At 37.3% G+C, this 16,977-nt stretch overlaps 1 protein-coding gene and 1 long non-coding RNA gene across 2 annotated transcripts in view; one reads left to right on the top strand and one right to left on the bottom strand.

Moving 5' to 3' along the window:
• Positions 1-16,977, bottom strand: part of LOC149070685 (adenosine receptor A2b-like) — a 186,197-nt gene that overhangs the window by 166,836 nt on the left and 2,384 nt on the right. The window lies entirely within an intron of this gene.
• The window catches only part of LOC149070682 (uncharacterized), an 87,391-nt gene continuing 70,509 nt past the window's right edge, over positions 96-16,977 (top strand). The window contains exon 1 of the long non-coding RNA XR_016195032.1: positions 96-202. This is a non-coding gene — a long non-coding RNA (uncharacterized LOC149070682). The remainder of the gene's footprint in view (positions 203-16,977) is intronic.

Genomic DNA, 16,977 nt, shown 5'->3' with positions numbered 1-16,977 from the left:
AGAAATTTTAATTGTTATTAATTTTAAATTTAAAATAATATTACATTCGAAGTTTTTACTATTTTAGCTGCAGATGAGCCAGATGATTGAAGTTTTTGTTATCAGTTTAATCTCCCTTGGAAGTTACACACCTCTCATGGACTTTGAAAGACAGAGAACTGTACAAATGAATATAGGATAACGAATGGCACATTACAAAAAGGTATTTCATATAGTATTTGTTTCGGATAATTGCAAATTTATGAAGGTTGATTAATTTTACCTGCAAAAGTCACGAAACATAAAAAACAATCGATGAAATCTGCAAAATACGATATAGCTTACTGTTTGTAAAGTCATTACAAACAGGGGCCTAGTTCGCTATATCCGGAGGTTCGTATCCCTATAAGTCGGGTTCGTTTTCGTGTGGTTTAACTTTATTTTAAATAATTATAAATGCAAAAAGTTTGTCAGCCCCTTGTGTAGAAAACAATTGCTGGACTCTGAATGCACATTGCGAGAGAAAATTTTCCTAATAACAAGTTCATTATTCATCTCCTCAAGACTGCTTTCTACAATGACCGAGGAAGCTGCTTCTTGTCGAAGTCAGTCGACGAAATACAGTACATTACTACAAGAAATGAATAAAAATAAAATAGATAAAAGCGAGTACCAAATGAACAAAGAGAAAGCAAACTGAGGGGGGGGGGGTGATGCGTTTAAAGATTGAAAACAGCACAAAGTAGTTTCTTCGTCTTTTTGTGTTGCTACGAAAATCTCATGAGAAAAAGTGATCAATCAATTTCATTTTTATATCGCTTGACAAGTTCAGATAAACGACTACCGATTAATCGCTTCTTGTCCTCGTCGTCTTATCCATTACATTGAAAGTTTTGAATTAAATTCTCGAGGAGAGAAAAACTAAAATTCATTCAACGTCTCGCTCTTGAAAAACACGAAACTTCATTTTTGAAACTTTTTAAACAAACTTAAAACTTCTATGGATCGTATAGTCAATTATATTGACATATAGGTAGTATTGGGGGATTTTGAACTCGTTGTGGCACACATTTTCTGCTTCAAAATTAGTTTTTGATCTTTTCACCATTCTGACATGTGAGGGAATCTTCGGACGCACTCTGCTCATGTTTGTGCTATTGTCAGTCTGTTTAAGCCAGCAGTGTGCTTACGAGTAACGATCCTCCATTAATGTGTGGGCGCGTATCGTTCATGGCATTACAGTAGAGCATCGATTATTTGAATACCGATCACCCGTAACATCGGTTAACCAAAAGTGTTCCAGTCGGCAAATTCAAATTTGCGTGCCATATAGATGTTCCGCTGGCGATTTTAGTGAAGCAAAAGAAATTTTTTTTTTCCCAAACTGTTGGCCTTAATTTAATGACCATTTTGAACTTGTGAAACTAGGCTAGTCAGTTCTCTGTGTTATTTGTAAGACCAGTGATACAAAATATATAGTTTTGTGTACAATATCACTGCTTGTTTGTTTCATATTGCTACTGTGACACTGGTAATATTTTTCCCGTGAATGATCGGTTATCCGAAAAATCAGTTATACGAACACCCACAGTCCTCAATTGTTTCGGATAATCGATACTGTGCTGTATAATTTTTTTACAGTCGAACCCCCGTTATAACGAACTTCAAGGAACAGAAAATTTTGTTCGTTATATCTAATCTATGGTTTCTAAATTCCCGACATTTTGAAGCCACCGGGAACAGGAAATCGAATTTCCTGAGAATTCTCGAAATCACTTATTTGCACCGTAACCCTATTTATACGACTCCTTCCGTTTATACGAAGTTTTTTCGGCTTACTCCATACTTTTTAAACTTAAAATATTTCATTTATGCGCCACACAACGTCAATTACACGATGTTTTCACGACACGAATCCCATATTTTATAATTGATTAATAATATATTATCATTATATTTATTAGAGCCCGAAAGTTCAGGCAAAATGCCTATATTTTTTGCCTATTTTCAACCTTTTCTGAAAAAATGTATTTTTTGAACTTTTTCTGTGATAAATGCCTATTTTTACATATTTTTATGTTTATTGGGGCATTTCAGAGGCCATAATATGCAAACTTTGATATTTTGAGCATTGAGAACAAAAAAAGAAATGATTTTTGAAAAATTTTCCCAACAGTATCAATTATCATCAGAAAGTCCCCCTCCCCTCAGTCCTTCCAGCCTCATTTACACGCGAATACATGATCTGAGGGATAGGGAACTTGGTTTTGCCATGCATTAACTTTGCTTTGACCGGATCGTGTTAGACGTGAATAATTTTGTTTTAATTTATGTGATAAAATTTTGTTTTAGATGAACGCAGCCCATTTCTAGAAAAGCAGAGGAAAATTCGTTTCTCCAAATGCCCCCAACATGTTCACCGATGATTGTCCCAACAGGTCATCAGTCGATGTCATTACTCACACAAGGCGAGGTAGAAGAAGACAGGGCTCTGGGGGCCCATGTTGTTTTGATTCTGTTTTTTACACCATAAATAACAACAATAGCTATTTATTTTATTTTTTTTTTTTATTTATTATTATTTTTTTTGGTATTTGATTAAATTGACCAGAGTAGCCCTCAGGAGTATGAGAGAAATGCGGCTACACAAGGCCCCATTCTTGGAGGAGTCCCGCATACGCATGAGGGAATATAAAAAAAAGTTTTTTACAACAATAGAACAAGATAGCTATAGAAATACAAATACAACGCCACAACAGGCAAAATGCCCAACGAGGTGGCTGAGAAAAAGATGCCCATAAAAATATGGATGTCATATATTTAAAAAAAAAACAGCAACCCAATTAAAAATGCAATTAACAAAAATTGTAAACAATATATACACATGATAAAATATTATACAATGCCCATAAAGAATACTTACGGTTGTCTTATTCTAAGTATGGGTAGCTTCTCGATTTACCCCCCAACATGTTTATCGTATTTCTTTTTGAACGTGTCAATTGTGTTACAATGTACTACCTCCAGGGGTAAGCTATTCCATTTATTAACAACCTTATTAGAGAAAAATTCCCTGCGACACCATAACCTTGCATTGTCCCTCACCAATCGATACTGGCGTCTCCCTTGTGAAAGCAGTCGATTGGCGGTGTGCTAAAAGTTCATGGAACTCTTCGATCATATCTCCTCGACACCTGCGTTCATCCAATGTAAACATATTCAAAAAATGGAGTCTCTCTTCATAACTCAAGCCCCGTGTGCCAATAAGGACACGCGTAGCTCTTCTCTGCACCCCTTCAACCAAGTCTATGTCTCTTTGTAGGTCTCTATGTATCAACTATAGAGATGATAACGATTGTTCCAAATAATACATCAAATAAACGAGAATTATTCGCAACGAAGGCACCCCACAGAGCATTTTCTCTTCGGGCCCCGCGTCTGGTAATAGTGGCCCTGAAATTGACCCGAGGGACCTCAAATACTTTATTTTCGGCTTGAAATGAATTTGACTTGGATAATAATGCAGTTATTATAAACCATAAGTAAAACAGTAGATGGATTAAGTGCAACCAATTTTTCAGCTAGTTTTTGGACCCTTAATACCTTAGTTTTTAGTTAAGGCACCCCAGAGAGCATTTTCTCTTCGGGCCCCGCGTCTGGTAATAGTGGCCCTGAAATTGACCCGAGGGACCTCAAATACTTTATTTTCGGCTTGAAATGAATTTGACTTGGATAATAATGCAGTTATTATAAACCATAAGTAAAACAGTAGATGGATTAAGTGCAACCAATTTTTCAGCTAGTTTTTGGACCCTTAATACCTTAGTTTTTAGTTATATTTCTTTCCTTCCAAAAATTATAAATGCCTTTTTAGTGCCTATTTTAGGTATTTTAAGTGCTTTTTTGTGTGCCTGCCTATTTCGACCATTTTTAGTGCCTAAACTTCCGGGTTCTAATTATTATAATATTAAAAATGTAGTTAAATGTAGAAGGTGTACAAATCTTTGTGTTGAAGAGTGAATTGGCACTCGTGCTTGTTTGTGTGCTCGACTCTCCTGTTGGAGGCCCCGGCATCAGGTCCTAAATTCCATTGCAGTTTGGTCAAGATCCGAAGAACTTATACGATTTCCTGTTTTTCTTGTTCAGATTAAATTAAATTTACGCAGCATGAAATTTTATTTTCTCTCCTTTTTCTACAATTAGCAAAGAAAAAAAAAGAATGTCTTATATAACTTTTGTATAGTTGAATTCCAACTTGCATATGCAGCACTAAGGTGGCTTCATTCCAATTATGCTGATCACATGCTTACACATCACTCTTAATCATTACTGATAAATATTATAATTCATACCCACTAACAAGAATAAAAACGCATTCGAGAATTCTGCGTTTTAAACTGCGTCTAAACGTTTGAGATTTGTAGCGTCAGCTGCATAAATAAATTTTTCCCCCTCTTGTACATCACAGTGTTGTTGTTGTTTTTCAAAAGGCGGATCATGTGGTCAGTTGTCATCCCACTTGAAAGTAAAAAAAAAAAAGATAACCCCGCCCCCGCAATCGCTCTCTTATTTTCCTGTAGAATTGCTTGAAAAACAAGGGTGTCAATTGTGAACGAAAAATTTTCCCATGGAAGGGGAAAATATACGCACCAAAATGGACATCGTAAAGCCATAAAACTTCCTCTCAGTCACTTGCAGGTGGTTAGGCGAAAAGGACAAAAAGGATAAATTTTGAAGTATTAAGAGGTTGCAGAGAGAGGAAAGGCAAGAAAGTATTGGTGGGTATTACGCAATTATTTTCTATGGAAAAGGGGGCCCTTAAGGGGGTGCTGATAAGTGAGGAAATATATATTAGGTATTATTCATGTTTGACTTTAGAACAGCAGAAAGCTTCAATCTTTTTCAGAAATGGACGGACCCCACACATAGAACAATAGAAATAGCTATTGACACGCTATAACACATTTAGAAATCACAACAATAATCATAACACCACATCCTTTTTTCAGATATTATCTACTTCGTTCATCTCTCGTGTTCTCACTACCCTTTTGCAGATATTCCCTGTATATTGTGGATTGAAATACAGTAGACTCTCGCTAATCCGACACATCAAACCGGAGTGTGCCAGATTACCGAAATCGCCCGAATACTGGAAGTTATTTGAAAAGCCCATTTAAATCATATAAAATCCTTTGCAAAGACATGCAGTGACATGATTTCCTCATATGTGCACAAAAAAACCACGCTTAAAAACGCCGGATTACTGGACCGACCGGACTAGCGCACCGCCGGAGTCTAATGTAAAAATTTTGCAAACAAATCAAAACCCCTAAAATATCAGTGAAATTTTCAGTTTCAGAGGTACAAATGGAAATCTCGATTTGAAGAGAAATGTGTCCATGTATCAAATTTGAAAACATGCTATGGATATTGCCATAAGCGGATACAGGCTCTTCGAACGGGAAAAGGGGGGCATATAGTGAACGCGGGGGGGGGGGAAGGCGAATTATTCACCTCCACCCTTCTGACTATTGAAGAATTTATTTCATTTAGTAGACTGCGTAGAAAAAAAGGTCGTAAGATATTTTACTGTACCTACTGTGCAAGCCGAAAAAAAAGCGTTGTGATTTGGAGTTTTTTCTGTTGCTCTGATCTAGGATAAAAAATAAAGTGAATATATATTTTAACATATACAATAATGATGCATTCACCCATTTTAAAGGTTTTTTTTCTTATACATTTGTTATATTTGTTTAAAATTATGACAAATTAGTTGAAAGAGCACGCGAGTCAAAGATTACTTCAGTGGCACAATTTCATGAGGATACAACCCCCTTATTTGTGTTAATTGCATTTTTATTTGGGTTGCTGTATTTTTGAAACATATGACAACCATATTTTTATGGGCATCTTTTTATCAGCCACCTCGTTGGGCATTTTGCCTGTTGTGGCGTTGTATTTGTATTTGTATAACCTCAGTCCATTTACGGCAGCGAAGAAAAGAATTAAGGGACAGGAAGAAAAACAGAAAAAGGAAGACAAGAAGGACCTTTGTGTTTTCGCAAGTGCGAAATCGTCCCCAAATTCCTCATGTGCGGAAATGCACCGCGCGGAACTGTCGATACACCCAGTTACACAAACTGGAAGCCCCCTCCACGTTTTCTTTTTCAGTCTATTCTTTCTTCAGCCCCCATGTATCTCTTTTCCAAGCAATGCTCTAGGTAAAGAAAATTAATTAAATTTTAAACAAATATTCCCATTAAAAAAAATTGATTTTTTTTTCATCTTTTATATATTTCATTTTCAGTATTAATGTGTCACAATAGTAATTTTTCCGATTTTTCTCGGGATTTCTGGAGCGGGAAATCGCTAAAAACTCCTGAGAATGGGCGGGAATTCTCGATTGGAAACCCTAATCTAATCTTAAGTCAACACCCTATGAGATGAGAATAAAAATTTCGTTGTTATTAATAGTGAAACTTCGATATAACTATATTCTACGAACCAAGAAAAAATATCGTTTTGAATAATTATCGTTATATCGAGAGGCAGCTGTTTAATATTAGAGCAGTGTTTTCCAACCTGGGGCTGTGGGCCTGAGATAGTCCAAGGGGAGCGACGGGGGAAAATCAATTTAAATTAATTTTTTCGTACATGAAAATATTACAGTGCATTATAGAACATATATGATTGTTGATACAGGTGAGAACATTGAACAATATAACAGAAAAAAAAACTGAACATGTACAGTCGAACCACGAAGAAAAGGGCATAGAAATGCCCTGACGAGAGCTCCGTGATGAAGGGAAGCCATGATAGGCTGCTAAGGAAGGCCGCAAAGTGCTGTGGAAAATTCAGATATAAAAAGAAATGAAGCTTCAAGTGAAATATGGTAGGAAAAAAATGTGCCTACTCTTTCAGAATGAAGCAGAATTGCCCATATAGCCAGGGCTGTCTTGACGCATGTGCCCACTAGGATCAGACGTGAATGCGTAGGGGGTGTGGGGGGGGGCAACGATAATGAGATTTGATACTATATTTTTCTAGAATAAGTATGTAAATTTATATAGGTACTTCCATTAAGGTAGGAGCCCTTAATGATGCTAAAATGGCCTTGCATAGAACCAGAGCCATCTTAAAACATAGGACCATTTAGGCATGGCCTTGATGTCAATAGGAGGGTCCTACATGATAAGATTTGGTACCATTACCATGATTTGCGTGAGCAAGTAAATACGTAAGCTGTATTTTCAGGTAAAGTAGGAAGCTTTCCAGAATATCTTTTCGCCTGAAGCCCCGTGAAGAAGAGATGACCCTGTGCATAGAACCCCCCCCCCCGAAAACCTTCACTGAATTCGGGGGTCGACCTTACTCATAAAAATTTTCTTCAATGCCAATTCACTCAAAAAAAGCAAACCAATAATAAGAAGGAGAAGGATGTGGGGAGGGGGGGGGGAGTACTGGATAAGAAAAGATTGAAGGAGAAAAAATATATATGGTCCAAAGGGGGGGGGGGCATGGGAGAACAAGGTTAAGAAACTGCATTAAAGTATAGACATTTCCAAATGAGACGTGAAAAAATATCGTTGTAGAGGGATTTATCGTTATATCGAGTATCGTTGTAGAGAGGTTTCACTGTATATATAGGGTGCATAGCTAAGAACACACACCGCGAATTACTGGTGAACCGTTTATCCTCTATGTAGGCATATACTTGCTATCAAAAAATATTTCCAAATAACGTTTAGTACTCAGATATGTCTTATATGTTGCAAGGGGTTCTATAGTTATTAAAGTAAAAAAAATGAACTTTTCATACGGACACCCTGTGCTCAAAAACCAAATTAGAAAGTTGTTGCCATTGTCTCTTCGGAGGTCAATAAAACAAAATCCACTTCTTTAAGTGGATATTTTTTCACTGAGATATTTGAATTCAAAAATCGAAGAAAATGAGGGGAAAGAATAGCATAATGAGCTTGTCTATAAAGGAAGAATAGCATAATGAGCTTGTCTATAAAGGAAGAACAGCATAATGAGTTTATGCTGTGTTATGCTATGTTAAAATGTTCTTTATTCCATTTTCATCAATTTTTAAATCAAAATATCTCATCGTATATTGCATGTAAAAACATGAACTTTTTTGTTGTTGGCCTCATGAGAGACAGGGCAACAACTTGGGTGTTTTTTTGTTGTTGTTTTTTGAGACAGAGTGATCAAATAAAAAGTTAGTATTTTATTTTTATTTCAATAGCTATATAACCCCTTGCAACATGAAGGACGTATCTGAGATCTACACGTTATTTGGATACTTTTTCTAATTGGAAGTATGGCTCTAGGATCAACGGTTCGCCGGTAAATTGCCAAGGCTTTTTCCGTAGCACCCTGTCATCATGCGTCTCGCCGGCTGATAGATCACAGCGGGCTATGGTGAACAGGGAATTTTCTGATCGGACAGGTATCAGAAGTGGTGTCGCTCAAGGAATTATCATTGGTCCCATACTCTTTTCACTTTTTATCGATAAACTCTCGATCCGGAAACTGCTGGGATTGTTAGAAAATATGTCTAGGTCAATTCGTCGCGCTCAACTTGTCGCGTGACAATTTGTCGCAGGGCCAATTCGTCGTGCTACAAACTCATCACAGTACAAATTTTTCGCCGACTCATTCCGTCGCGGTACAAAGTTGTAGTGAAGTCATTTCGTCGTGATATCGATTCGTCGCGACAAATTTGAATTGCTTTAAAATTCGTGATCTTATAAATAGGGTAGTTGCTTTAGGCGTAAAAAATGAAACTAATTTTTCTCATTTGTTTGGAAAAATGTTCCCCCTTCCCATCTCTATTTTAATTTTTAATAAATGAAGGAAATTATTCATTGAAGTCATCGAAGGACATTGGAACGTACATCAAGATAATAAATTGCGATTCAATAAATTTTAAAAATTTAATTTTCACCATATAAGCCGCATTTCTGTCGGGATTTCCATTTCTCGCAGTAAGGGTCATCAGGGGTGCACATCGAGATAATAAATTGCGATCAAGTGCCCCCCGGCACAATTTCCGTAATTCACTATTAAATATATCCATGCAGAGAATATATCTTTGAGGAATTTTTTATCGACAATGTATCCAAGTTTTATGTGTAACAGCTGCGAAAAGTCTTATTTTCAAATTATTTTTTGCAATGCAATGTACATTTCAAATCACTTTGTATTATCACACCGAAATAATATTCAAACACTCCGACCATAGGCGCCAGAAACTGGGGGATGATACCATTTGCTCCCCCCCCCCACTCCAACAACTCATGAATATACAATGCAATGCACCATTCCGCCTCCTAAGTATGGATTTGAGTCCCTTATACACGGAATGAATGGCGATTTTCAGCCGCCCCCTCCTCCCTCAACGTTTCCTTCATATCGGCACCTTTGACTGACCAAGGGTGCCGGAAGTGTTTGGAACTTGTGGGTTCTTGCTTTGATCTTTAAGTAGGAAATTTTGATTTCTGAATCATTTCTCTAGTAAAGTACCGTGGGCACCCACAGCATCCCTGTCTCTGACACCACTGCAAATGTCAATCGATTTTTGATTGTTTTGTTTTTTACTCTAAAGTAACAACTCTCAAGTAAAAGAATGAAATCAGACTTCTAATTAGCCCATTGTATGTAACTTCGTGTACATGACACTCATACGGCTCCAGTCAACGATTAGTAAAAATTTCTTCTTTCAACACAAGTGAATTAACATTGTAAGACAATAAAAGATTATATTCAGAGGTATATTTCTTGGGTGGGGAAGGGGGTACACGGGCTTTATCCCAACATGACAAGTTTAAATGAAAGGGCGTAACCAAAATTGAGTAATTGGTGATCAAGAGCATGAATTACAAAGGAAAGAATGAAGAAGAATCTGATTATAGCCTACATTTATCAGGATAATTTTAATTTAAGAAAATGCATATGGTACATATAAACACTCCACAATATCTAAACCTTTATTTTCAGCGCCTTTAAGTAACATTTTATTTAAACACTTACTAACGTGAATATCACAATAAAAAGCCTTATGATGATTAATAGAATAATAAGTCATGCTTTTTTAAACTACCATAATTTTTTTTTATTTTTTAACGATACTTAGGAGAAGATTTCAATTTATTGCAATTTAAATTAAATTCAAACAATTTAATTTAAAAAGTACTACATTATTTTTTGTCATTCGTATAATCCGTATCTCTATTTTATGATACGACAAAAAACTTAAATAAAGAAAATTTATTATAGGCTAATTCACTCAATTGCATTAAAAGTTTTTCTAATTTCGGAACATGAATTATGTGGGAAAAACTTTTAAACTCACAAACCAACATATCATTTTCACGTTCGGTTTTGCAATATTCCATGTTTTCGCCAACAGAAAAATGTAGACCAAGCACACCAACCTTGTACCAAAAAAAAAAGACGCTGAAGAAAACAATGTGAAAATATTCAAACAAGCCAGCCAAAGATATGCGACTGACCATAAACATAAGATTAATGGTTATATTATAACTATGCGACTGACTCATAGTCGTCTTTCTTATTGGTAATTATATGGCCTTTGTCGATGCTTATCCTGTGGGCATTATGAAAACTTTATCGTATCGTCATTCATAAGCGCTGTACATTTCTACCCTTGATCAGCGCCCAACTCCCTTCGCTGCGAGAAATAGAAATCCTGACAGGAAGCGATAAGTGCGGCTTATACGGTGAAAAATTAAATATTAATTTAATTGAATTATTAATTAATTAAATATTTCAGGTTCTTATAGAGATACTGTAATGGTAAATGTTGGGGGCTCTCGGAGGGGGGGGGGGAGAAACTCTCGAGCCCATGGGGCAGATAAGTTTACCGTTAAAAAAAGACTGACTGTAATTTGGGAGAATATCATACAAACCGAAATTTTTCCACGTGATATTGAAATTTTATCACAGCAAAAATCAATTATTTAACATTTCAAATTTTTATAACTTAATTTTCAAATATAATTAAATTTTTATATGCAGTTAAATTTTTAAATGTAATTGATATTGTAATTTTAATTTCGATGACCTTTCCGCAATGACAAAAAATAATTATTTTCAGTAAACAGCGTGTACACTTTTGTTCATGTTTCTTATTTCACGTGTAAGACAAAAACCTACATACAAGCTCGCGTGGAACATGTACAGTGAAGAATCGACTGTTCGACGAATTGATTCAGCGATAAATTGACGTTACGACGAATTGACACGGCTGCAAACTTGTACAGCTACGAATTGGAGCTGCGACAAACTTGTACCGCGACGAATATGTACCGCGACAAATTGACCGGCGTGAAGCAGGGTGCAAAGTAGATCCACCACAAACAACACTAGCAGGTATGCAAGACTTACGCCATGAGGAGAGGCTTGATTCATTGAATATACACTGCTGGCCACCCAAATTGCAACACCAAGAAAGACAAGAGATATCGCAACAATATTTATTTTGTAGATAACATGTTGACCAAGCATCAAATGATTAAATTTATAGACTTCTGTGAAGTGTGGTTCCTGCCAAAATCAGTAGCCAGAGTAGCCGCCATTGTTGGAGATCACCGCTGCCACACGCCTCGGCATTGATTCAAAGAGACTTTGGATGTTTTCTTGGGGTACAGCAGACCAAGCATCTTCCACGCGTTGCCAAAGTTGATCTGGTGTGGCAGCTGGGGATGTAATCTGGGTCAATCGTTGAGCAACCATGGACCACATGTTTTCTATCGGCGAAAGATCCGGAGAGCGAGCTGGCCAGGGAAGCAATTCAATCTGGCGATTGACGAAGAACCTTTGGACAATGCGTGCCACGTGTGGTCGCGCATTATCCTGTTGAAATATGGCTGTGGGCAAGCCCTGAAGGTAAGGAAGGACAACTGGCTCCAACACCTCGGAGATGTAGCGCTGGCTTTTTAAAGTACCGGCAATGCGTACTAGAGGAGTGCGAGAGTGATATCCAATACCGCCCCATACCATAATACCCGGTGCAGGACCTGTGTGGCGGTGCATAACGCAGCTGTGCAGCATCCTCTCTCCACGGGGTCTCCAGACTCGAATCCGACCATCGTGGTGTTGCAGACAGAAGCGTGACTCGTCAGTAAAGACAATTTCATTCCATTGTGCCGTCCACATCCTTCTTTCATCGCACCATTGGCGGCGGAGACGTCTGTGGTTCTGCGTCAAGGGTAGACGAAGCAATGGACGTCTTGCGGACAGACCACTCTGCTGTAAACGGCGTCGAATGGTACGCGCAGACACTGGATGATGCGGTACAGACTGAATGTGCTGTGCTATGGTTCGTGATGTGGCTGAGCGATCCGTCACTGCCATACGCACAATACGCCTGTCATCACGTGAAGTGGTGCACTGAGGTGGATGCGATCGAACACGTCGGTCCGTCGTACCCTCCTGCATCCAACGATCACATATTCGCATTACAGTTGTTTGGTTTCATCCAACACGACTACCGATTTCCCTGAAAGATAATCCACAATCTCGGTAGGCCACTATCCTTCCTCTGTCGAACTCGGATACTTGATCAAAAGATGATCGCTGTTTTCTACGAGGCATAATTGATCGTTTTTTTGAAAAAACCACAAGAAAAACACAATTGCCGTACTTCAAATCGTCGAAATCTCCAAGCCTTAAATAGCGCTTTGAAGTGGCGCCACAGGCGCGCGTGATGTGCGTCTGCGCTGAAATTCTAATCATTTGCATATCTCACCTCCGCTAATGCATGTTGTAAATTTCATATTATTTGCATGCTTCCTTCAGGGTGTTGCATTTACGGTGGCCAGCAGTGTATTTTCTTTTTAATAAGATATAGGTGGTGTGTAGATATGATCAAAATATTTAAGAATAGGGATAAATCTAGGTTGTTGGGTCACAAGGGAGTTTTTTTCCTAATAGGATCGTAAATGCATGGAATGACTTCCCCTCGTATGTCGTGAATATTCCCATGATAGACACATTCAAGAGGAAATATGATAAGCTGGGTGGGAGTATAATCGATTAGCTATATTCATTCCGAAATTAATGGCTTACATATTTTTATGGGCAGTTTATTTTGGTTTTTAGTTTTTTTTTTTTCATCTGATTTATTGTCATTGGGGTTGATATATTTATGCAATGAGAAACATTTTATGGGCTTTCTTCGATATTTTTATATTGATTTTTCATATCCATTATTATTTTTTTTATCTTTTTGTTCGTCCCCCCCCCCCCCAGCCACCTTGTTGAGCATTTTGCCTATTGTGGCTTCTGATTTTTGTACTTGTAATTAATATCAATGAGGTTATTTAAAGTGAATTTTTCGAGCTTCAAATTCTACGATTTTCGAAGATGATGTTCATAATTTATCGAAATATTATCACCCTTTGGAACGACATCTCCGATTGAAAATGCAAGATTTTAGAGGAAACGCCTGGGTCATAATGAATATTACGCAATTATTCTACTCAAAAGCATCTCGGAAACTTTTCATAATCACGAAAATTTCATTCTCGACGGATTTCTAATGTCTCTCGCGCATGGAAATTTTATCACTTTCTCTTTGGAGCACGATAAATGGTACACTTTCAACATCCGAAACGTAACAGCGATTCACTTCGGCGATCCGGAAATATCCTGAATTTTTACAACCACTTTCCTAAAATATAACTACTTAATTATGACGAAGCGCGTAACTTGTTTCCGTTTCAAAAATGACGTGTCTTACATTGCCATTCGTGCCACGTGTCGTGTCGTAAGTATCGCTTGATATCGTATAGTTCGTGTGTAAGCCTTGAAAATTATTAGTTCGGATCAGCCAGGGTCTCAATTTTCTCTGCACCGTAATGTTTCGTTTACAAATCCTCTTATCGCCAGGATGTTGATGGATCGACAACCGACGCTCGCCGACACGTTCTGGCTCTCAACATTTAACGAGAGCCCTAATGGATTTGTCTCTTATTGTCTGGAAGAGGAGCCGTCGAGGAAGAAGTTGTAAACATAGCTACGCATTTTCAGAAAATTAAAACTTTAACCGCGTAGCGATAAGCAAATCATGAGAGAGAAGAGAGAGAGAGAAGCCATTTAATACTCTCTCTCTCCTCTATTAAGTTCTGTCTTATCTCGATTTTTTTTCCCTCAAAACGATTGCTTTGAATTTCATGGAATTTATTTAATCGATAGCCTCAAGAAATCTGAATATCAATCGACATTGTGGAATAATGTTGAAATAGCTGAAAATTTTGCTACCAATACAAACTCCACAACAGGCAAAATGCCCAATATGGGCGCTGAAAAAGAGGTCCACAAAAAATTTGGATGTCAAATGTAACAGAAATACAGCATACCTGAAAAAGTGCACTTATCACGACAAAAATAGTACAGTAATTATGGTATAATATAATACACTGCCCCATAAAAAATTATGGTTGCCTTATCTTAGTATGGATAGCTTCAATTTGGCGAAGTCGAGTGGGTTTTCCCCCTTCTATCGTTTCATTTTCTCATGTGGTTGTAGGTGGTTTTTTTTCTATTGTTTTTTTTTAAATTTCATTATTTTATATCATTAATTTATTTTAATTATTTCGAGAAGCTATCCATACTTAGAATAAGACAACCATAAGTATTCTTTATGGGCATCGTATAGTATTTTATCATGTGTATATATTGTTTACAATTTTTGTTAATTTCATTTTTAATTGGGTTGCTGTATTTTTGAAATATATGACAACCATATTTTTATGGGCATCTTTTTGTCAGCCACCTCGTTGGGCATTTTGCCTGTTGTGGCGTTGTATTTGTATTTTGAAAAGGCTTTTCTACGGGCCAACGAACTAAGCTTTGAAAAAGCGGAAGAATTACTTTAGGAGAACACGAAGAGACCTTTTTAAGAATGATACCGAGTATCTCATTCCCTTTTTTTACCACCGATGAACAATGTTCAGAAAACATGAGCTGATCCCCAAATCGGTGACCCTAGTTGCATCCGGGATAGTAATGTCATTCAACTCGTAAGTGAAAAGGCAATTGTTTGAATCAAGTCACCATGCACTCATCTACACTGATGGTCATTTTTCATTCATTTTCCCATGCTGCAATCCTGTTCGGACGTTAAAATTAGATTTAAAGTTCATCTGGAGCATCTCCCTATCGCTTTAATTTCCAGCTACCCCTCCATTAGTTTCACGTTATCTGCGAATTTGCTAACGATTTCATCAACACCTTATCGAGTTTATCGGTTAAAAGTGAAAAGTGTGTGACCAAGGACACTTCCTCGAGGAACTTTTCTTGTCCACTCACAAAAGTTTCCCCATATCCCGGATAAATGGCAGGTAGAACGGTTTTCCCGCATTTAACGCAATTTTTCCCCCAATTTTTCTCCATTTTTTTGCCCTCAATCAATATATTTTATTCTTTAAGAAAATTTTGAATTCAAATATCTCAGTTAATATCGCGCTTAGAAACGTGGATTTTTTTGGCATCAGGAGAGACAGAACAACAACTTTTTACTTGGGTTTTTAAGACAGAGTGATTAATTGAAAAGTTAGTTTATTTTATTTTAACAACTATGCAATCCCTTGCAATATGAATAACGTTATTTGAATACTTTTTCTAATTAGAAGTATGCCCCTAGGGTCAACGGTTTGCCAGTAAACTGTCGTGTGCGCTGTTATCTATGCACCCTGTATATTACCTGTTTGTATCTTGGATTGTTTCTGTTGTCAGTAAGAAGATTGATATAATTCTCTCTCTCCCTTGCCCTTCTGTAATTAAGTAGTAAATTTTTTTTTTCACCATTTAGAAGACAACAAAACAAGCCTATAATGTTCAGTCAACGTTTTAAAAGTGATAGAGTCATATTCAATCCTTGTTTTTAATAAAAATACAAATAGAAATACAACGCCACAACAGGCAAAATGCCCAACGAGGTGGTTGATAAAAAGATGCCCATAAAAATATGGAGGTCATATATTAAAAAAAAAAAACAGCAACCCAATTAAAAATGCAATTAACACAAATTATAAACAATATATACACATGATAAAATATTATACAGTGCCCATAAAGAATACTTATGGTTGTCTTATTCTAAGAATGGATAGCTTCTCGATTTACCCCAACATGTTTATCGTACTTCTTTTTAAACGTGTCAATTGTGTTACAATTTACTACCTCCGGGGGTAAGCTATTCCATTTATTAACAACCCTATTAGAGAAAAATTCCTTGCGACACCATAACCTTGCATTGTCCCTCACCAATCGATACTGGCGTCCCCTTGTAAAAGCAGTCGATTGGCGGTGTACTAAAAGTTCATGGTCCATCCTATCCATCCCATTGAAAATTTTGAACTCTTCGATCATATCTCCTCGACACCTGCGTTCATCCAATGTAAACATATTCAAAAAATGGAGTCTCTCTTCATAATTCAAGCCCCGTGTGCCAATAAGGACACGCGTAGCTCTTCTCTGCACCCCTTCAACTAAGTCTATGTCCCTCTGTAGGTATGGTCTCCAAAACCTTACAGCATACTCCAGTCCAGGACGAACTAAGCCTCGAAAAAGCGGAAGAATGACTTAAGGAGAACGCGAAGAGACCTTTTTGAAAATGAGACCAAGCATTATATTCGCTTTTTTGACCACCGCTGAACAATGTTCAGAAAACCTAAACCGCTCGTGAATGAGAATTCCCAAATCGGTGACCCTAGTTGCATCCGGGATAGTGACACCATTCAACTCGTAAAAGAACCGTGGGTTGTTCGAACCAAAATGAGCGACCATGCACTTATCAACGCTAAACTTCATGGTCCAATCATTTGCCCATGCTGCAATCTTGTTTAAGTTAATCTGGAGCAACTCCCTATCGTTTTGATTCCCGATTACCCCCATTAGCTTCACATCATCTGCGAATTTGCTAGTAATCCCATCGATACTCTGATCGAGTTTATCGATAAA

Source organism: Pholcus phalangioides, unplaced genomic scaffold (assembly GCF_987345545.1).
Source record: "Pholcus phalangioides strain wild (caught in Gottingen) unplaced genomic scaffold, Ppha-v1.0 ptg000021l_1, whole genome shotgun sequence".
In the NCBI taxonomy this organism is placed as follows: domain Eukaryota; kingdom Metazoa; phylum Arthropoda; class Arachnida; order Araneae; family Pholcidae; genus Pholcus; species Pholcus phalangioides.
The sequence above is the reverse complement of the archived record's forward strand: the minus strand, read 5'-3'. Positions and strand labels throughout refer to the sequence as shown.